Source organism: Jaculus jaculus, chromosome 5, assembly GCF_020740685.1.
Source record: "Jaculus jaculus isolate mJacJac1 chromosome 5, mJacJac1.mat.Y.cur, whole genome shotgun sequence".
In the NCBI taxonomy this organism is placed as follows: Eukaryota; Metazoa; Chordata; class Mammalia; order Rodentia; family Dipodidae; genus Jaculus; species Jaculus jaculus.
In genome coordinates, this window is record NC_059106.1 from 79,851,886 (window position 1) to 79,859,255 (window position 7,370).

The following is a 7,370-nucleotide window of genomic DNA, read 5'->3' on the forward strand; positions in this document are numbered from 1 at the left end:
AATGAAACATAACCTAGAATTAAATTAAATTTTATTTTATTTAAGGTTTACAGGCTTTATTAGATTACAGAAAGAATTTAAGAGAAGGAAGAAAGTCAGAGCTCATGCTGGAAAGGGAGTTCCAGGAAAGGGAGGAGCACAGAACTTAAGGGAAGGAGGAGAGAGAGAAGACAGGGCACTCCTGCCCATGGGAAGGGTAAACCCCTAAAATTGAATTTTACACATCTGGTCCCCTAGTTCCCTTCCCCAGCTTAGACTCTAGACCCAAGCCCCCTAGTTCCCTTCCCCAGCTCAGACTCTAGACCCGAGCCCCCTAAGTCTCTTCCCAGCCTAGACTCTAGACCCGAGCCCCCTAAGTCTCTTCCCAGCTCAGACTCTAGACCCGAGCCCCTAGCTCTCTTCCCCAGCACAGAGTCTAGACATGAACTCCAACTACTTGGCCTCCCTCCCTCCCTAGTTCTTAAAGGCCTTGGCCAATATTCTGAAATGATAGCTAGTTAAGTTAGGTCTTGGATATTTAAGTTTTTGAAATGTCCTTCACCCAGTTTTTATTAACGATTTGGGGAATCACAGTTCTCTCTATTATCACATTTTCAGTATCTTGTGAAAGCTATCCCACACTTGTGTGCATTAAACATTGCGTGAAGAGAAAATCTAAGGGTACTTATTAAGTGATGATAGGTGATATTTTTGCCTTCTTGAGTTCACTATTTCTGTTCCATTCTTTAGGTGGACTAGCCTCCAGTGCCTTGTAGACAAAGGACTGAATTTTGATTTATGGCTCAAGAGGAGAGTGGTGTTGACCAGGGTGTCAGTTGTTCTATCTTCCTATACCATCTCCAACAGATTCCTCATCTCCTTTTCTCTGAGTACTCACACTTTTTGCTTAAATGCTCCATATCAAAATTCCTTTCGGGAAACAAAATTTTAAAACTCTACCTGTTTGTATATGTTTAGATTGGCATTAAACTGTTTCATCCTATGGGCTGGATAGATGGCTTAGCAGTTAAAGCATATGCCTGTGAAGCCTAAGGATCCAGGTTTGATTCTCCAGGTCCCACGTAAGCCAGATGTACATGGTGGTACCTGTGTCTGGAATTTGTCTTCAGTGGCTGGAAGCCCTGATGTGCCCATTCTCTCCCTCCCTCTCTCTCTCTCTCACTCTCCCCCCCCCCCAACAAATAAAAGTAAATCTTTAAAAAATAAAAAAGTTTCATCCTGAATTGAAATATTGACAAGGATTTTGATATATACATTATTGTCATTGAAAATACAGTTGTGGGACTGGGGAGATTGCCCAGCGGTTAAAAGTGCTTATTTGCAAAGCTTTGTTGACTTGGGTTCAATTCACCAGTGCCAGATGCACAAAGTGGCACATGTATCTGGACTTCATTTGCAGCAGGAAGGGACCCTGGCACATCCATACTACACTATCTCTCTCTGCTCATAAATAAATAGAAAATATTAAAAAAAAAAAAAAAGGCTGGATCACATTCCCCATTGTCCTTGGAGCTGGGCCTTTCTTTTCAGTGTTCTCACTGGGTAAGACATGAACGATAATTTCTATTTCAAATACTCTATGTTCTCAGTACAGTTCAACTGCTGTCCTCCACCTGTCTGATGTTAAATGCAACTCCCCTACATAATTCCTATTTCCACAGCTTCTTTAGCTTACTGGTACTCCTTAAATATCCAGCAAACCTCATCACACACACACACATTTGAGCAGCACTTGTTATCTTTAAGGTATCGGTCAATTTTACATTTACCTATTAATTGAAAAATCCTTCAAGTAGATAACAAAGTTCATTTTCCTAATGACTTTTTTTTTTACTGGCTTCAGTGATTAACAAGTTTGGATTAAACAAATCAGTTCTAAGGAAAGTTAAATAGAAAATAATTGCTTATAAAAAAAGAAAAAAGAAAGACCAGGTGTAGTGATGCATACCTTTAATCCCAGTACTTGAGAGGCAGAGGTAGGAGGATTGCCATGAGTTCAAGGCTACCCTGAGACTACATAATGAATTCCAGGTCAGCCTGGGCTAGAGCAAGAGTGAGACCCTACCTTGTAAAACAAAAAAATAAAAGCAAAGCAAAGCAAAGCAAAGCAAAGCAAAGCAAAACAAAACAAAGAAGGAAGGAAGGAAGGAAGGAAGGAAGGAAGGAAGGAAGGAAGGAAGGAAGGAAGGAGGGAGGGAGGGAGGGAGGGAGGGAGGGAGGGAAGGAAGGAAGGAAGGAAGGAAGGGGCTAGAGAGATGGCTTAGTGGTTAAGGCATTAATCACATAAGCCACAGGACCCAGGACCCATGTAAGCCAGATACACAAGATAGCACATGCATCTGGAGTTCGTTTGCGGTAGCTGGAGGCCCCGGCACGCCCATTCTCTCTCTGTCTGCCCCCCCTTCTCAAATAAATAAAAAAAAAAATAAAAAGAAATGAGCTAGAGAAACAGCTAGCTCAGAAGTTAAGGCATTTGCCTGCAAAGCCTAAAGACCCAAGTTTGATTCCCCAGTACCCATGTAAAGCCAGATGCACTGTGTATCTGGAATTCATTTGCAGTGACTGGAGGGCCTGGTGTGCCTATTCTCTCTCTCCCTCCATCCTTCTCTCACACACTCTCTCTCCTCTCTATCTTTTTCTGCTTGCAAATAAATAAATAAAAATATTTTTTAAAAAGGAAAGGGCTAGAGAGATTTCTCAGTGGCTAAGGTGCTTACCTATAAAGCCTAACTAACAACCCAGGTTTGATTCCCCAGCACCCATGTAAAGCTCTTTCTATGCATCTTTCTCTCTCTCTTCTTGCAAATAAATAAATAAAAATAAATGTTTATTTTCTGGGGTTTGCTTTGTTGTTGTTTTTGTTTGCTTGTTTTTGTTTTTTGAGGTAGGGTCACTCTAGTCCAGGCTGACCTGGAATTCACTATGTAGTCTCAGGGTGGCCTGGAACTGACAGTGATCCTCCTACCTCTGCCTCCCAAGTGCTGGGATTAAAGGTGTGCACCACTATACCTGGCAAAAATAAATTTTATAAAAGAAAGAAAATTCAGTTGTTAGGTGGCTGTGCTGAGTCACACCTGTAATCCCTGCACTCAGGAGGTCCAGCTGAGTTTAGACTAGAACCAAAAGATGTTGGTTATCTCAAGTATGTTGTTACAGTGGCTGAAAGGTGACATAGTTGATATATAGGAGAGTTATTTACTTTTTGTGAACCTTGTACATGTAACTTTATTATAATAAATTGTTAGTTGCAGGTGTGTTTTTTTTTGTTTGTTTGTTTTTGTTTTTGTTTTTGAGGCAGGGTCTCACTCTACTCAAGCTGACCTGGAATTCACTATGTAGTCTCAGGATGGCCTTGAACTCATGGTGATCATCCTACCTCTGCCTCCTGAGTGCTAGGATTAAAGGTGTGCACCACCACGCCCAGCTCCTCTAGTTATAAAAAACATTTTAAAAACACTTTTAAAATTTATTTGTGAGCAGGAAGAAAGAGGAAGAAAATGAACACACCAGAATTTTTTGCCACTCCAGACATGGGTACTAAGGAATCAAACTCAGGCCATCAGGCTTTGCCAGCAAGCAGTTTTAAGCACTGAGCCATCTCTCCAGCCCCTTAAATTGATTCTTTTGTACATAGGTAAACTTGTCATCTGTAAATTTTATTAATTTTTTTTACTAACAACCTTTGTGCATATAAACAATATACCATGATCATAATCCTCTCCTTCCTTTTCCCTTCTGAATCTCAAGTCCAGCTATAACCCTTCTCTCCAACTAGTTGCCCTTCTTCTTTTTTTTCAAGATAGGGACTACTGGCCTCTGGCCCAGGCTGACCTGGAATGCACTATGTAGTCTCAGGCTGGCCTCGAACTCATGGTATTCCTCCTACCTCTGCTTCCTGAGTGCTGGGATTAAAGGTGTATGCCACCATGACAGGTTTAGAAGTATATTTTAATTTCTAAGCATTTGGGGATTTTTCCAGCTTTCTTTTGAGTTATAGTTTCATTTCTCTGAGGTTAGAGATATAATAGGTTTTTGATCTTTTAAGTTGGCAAGGTATATCTATCTTGAATATTCCACATGAGTTTCAATGGAATTCAAGTTCATATGGAATGTTCCATATGAGGAGGATGTAATCTGATGTTGGATGAAGAAGTCTATAGGTATCAATCACATAGTTGATTGATGTTACAAATTAAGTTCTTTATTCCTTACTGCCTTTCTGCTGCTCAGATCTGCACATTTATGACAGAGGAGCATTGCGCTAATGCACTGTAATAGTGGGAAACTTCACCATTGAACCCATATATGTCTAGGTTCTGTTTGGGGAGTTTATTAGTTACTGATTCAATTTATTTAATGGATATAGGACATCTGTTTCCTTTTGTTCTATGAGGTTTTGCCCCATGTATCTGGGAACTCAGTTGCTAGGTACATACGTGTTAAAGATTTCTATGTCATTCAGAGTAGTCCACACATTGTCATTATACAATGTCCCATTTATCCCTAATAATTTTCCTTGCTCTGAAGTCCGCTGTCTGAAATTAATGTAGCAACTTGTATTCATTTGGTCACTGTTAGTATAATATATCATTTTCTACCTCTTTAATCTTAATCTACACTTATCTTTAAGTTTTAAATGGGTTTCTTTTTTAAACTTTTGTATATTTCTTTCTTTCTTTTGTTTCTTTTGAGGGTAGTGTCTTGCTCTAGCCCAGCCTGGCCTGGAATTCACTATGTAGTCTCAGGCTGGCCTCAAACTCACAGTGATCCTCCTACCTCAGCATCCCAAGGGCTGGGATTAAAGGCGTGCGCCACCATGCCTAGCTATACTTTTTTCTTAAATATTTATTTAGTTATTTTGGGAAGAAGAAAGAGGGAGAGAGAAAGAATGACAATGGATATGCCACAGCCTCCTGCTATTGCAATGAACTCCGGCTGTATGCACCACTTTGTGTATCTGGCTTTACATGAGTACTGGGGAATTGAACCTGGGCAGTCAGGTTTGTAAGCAAATACCTTTAAAATATTTTATTTATTTATTTATTTATTTATTTATTTATTTATTTTTTTTTTGGTTTTTCGAGGTAGGGTCTCACTCTGGTCCAGGCTGACCTGGAATTAACTATGTAGTCTTAGGGTGGCCTTGAACTCATGGCGATCCTCCTACCTCTGCCTCCTGAGTGCTGGGATTAAAGGCATGCGCCACCACGCCCGGCTATTTATTTATTTAAGAGAGAGAAAGAGAGAATGGGCACCCCAGAGCCTCTAGCCACTACACATGAATTCCAGACACATGTGCCCCCTTGCATCTGGCTTAGTGGGTCCTGAGGAATCAAACCTGGGTCCTTGGGCTTTGCAGGCCAATGTGTAACTGCTAAGCCATTTCTCCAGTCCAAGCAAAGGCCTTTAAGTGCTGAGCTATCTCTCCACCCCTAAAATGGGTTTCTTGCTAGGCATGGTGGCTCATGCCTATAATCCTAGTATTCAAGAGACTGAGGCAAGAGATTTGAAGGAAATTCAAGGCCAGGCTATGCTATGAAGTGAGTTTCAAGGTCAGCCAGGGCTGTAAAGCAATCCTGTTTCTTTCACACACACACAAAAGCAAAAGAACAGACAAAACAAAACAAAAACAAGGGCTCAGGAGATGGCTCAGTGGATAAAGCACCTGCCATGCAAAGCTGAGCACCTCAGTTTGACTCTCCGGAACCCACATATAAAGCCAGAAGCTGTGGCAGGCTTCTGTAATTCCGATGCACCTGTGGGGAGAAGGGAGAGAGAGGCAGGATAATTTCCCTGGAAGTTTGTAAACAGATTGGTCCACAACAATGAGAGACCCGACCTCAAAAACGAAGTGGAAGGCAAAGACCGACTCAAAAGTTGTCTTCTGACCTCCACACACTCACTATGGCACACACGTGCCCCTATGTGCATACATGAACACACACACACTAATAAGCAATTAAATGTTTTTAAGGGCTGAGAGATAGCTCAGCAGTTAAGACGTTTGCCTGTGAATCCTAAGGACCCAGGTTGAATTTCCCAGAACCCACATAAGCTGGATGCACATGGTGGCACATGTTTCTGGAGTTTTCAGTGGCTAGAGGCCCTGGTGCACCCATTCTCTCTTTCTCTCTAAGATGTGTGTGTGTGTGTGTGTGTGTGTTTGGTGTTTCGAGGTAGTGTTTCACTCTAGCCCAGGTTGACCTGGAATTCACTATGGAGTCTCAGGGTGGCCTCAAACTCATGATCATACTCCTACCTCTACCTCCCGAGTGCTGGGATTAAAGGCATGCACCTCCACACCCGGCTTAAAAAAGTTTTTTAAAAAATATTTTATGCCAGGCGTGGTAGCGCATGCCTTTAATCCCAGCACTCAGGAGGCAGAGGTAGGAGACCACTCTGAAACTCCTACCTCTGCCTCCCAAGTGCTAGGATTAAAGGCACGTGCATTCATGCCTGGCCCCACCATGTTTTATGTTTTTTTTTCTCTCTTTCTTTCTTTCTTTCTTTCTTTCTTTCTTTCTTTCTTTCTTTCTTTCTTTCTTTCTTTCATTTATTTAGTACTGGGGAATTGAACCTAGTGTATCACACATGCTAGATAACTACTTTACTACTGACTTATATCCCTAGACCTCTTTTTACTTTATATTTTGAAACACTGTCTCACTGAATTGCCTAAACTGGCTTTGAACCCACTCCCTAGCCCAGGCAGCCCTTGAGCCTTTGCTCCTCCTCCTGCCTCAGCCTCCCCAGTAATTGGAATTATAGGCTTATGCCACAAGGCCCTGCTATATGTTTGTGGTTTGAATTAAGCATCCTATGACATCATATGATTCCATATTTATCCTTTCTTAGCATATCAACAGTACTTCTTGTATGCTTTTTTAGTGTTTTACCTAGAGTTTGAATTAAATATTTGCAAATAATTCAAGACCACTTTTGAATAAGACTATATACCATTTTATTTGTTTTTGCAGATACCTTAAAGTAGCAAAATAAGGACTGGGGACTCTCAGTGGGTAAAGTGATTGCTGTGCAAGCATGAGGACCTGAGTTTGGATTCCTAGAACCCATGTAAAATGCCAGGCATCATGGCACATACCTGTAATCTCAGTGCAGGGGAGTAAATGAAGAAGACCCTTAGATCTCATTGATTAGCTAGTCTAGCAAAATCGGTGAGCTCTAGGTTTGGGGAGGAGAGACCTTGTCTCAAAGAATTACAGTGGAAAGTGACTGAGGAAGTCACCCAACATCTACAGCTGGCTTCCATATGAACACACACAGCCACACACACAAACACACATTATCACACAAATATACATGTGCAAAATATCCCAAATTTCTCCTGTAATTTCTATCATTCATTTCAA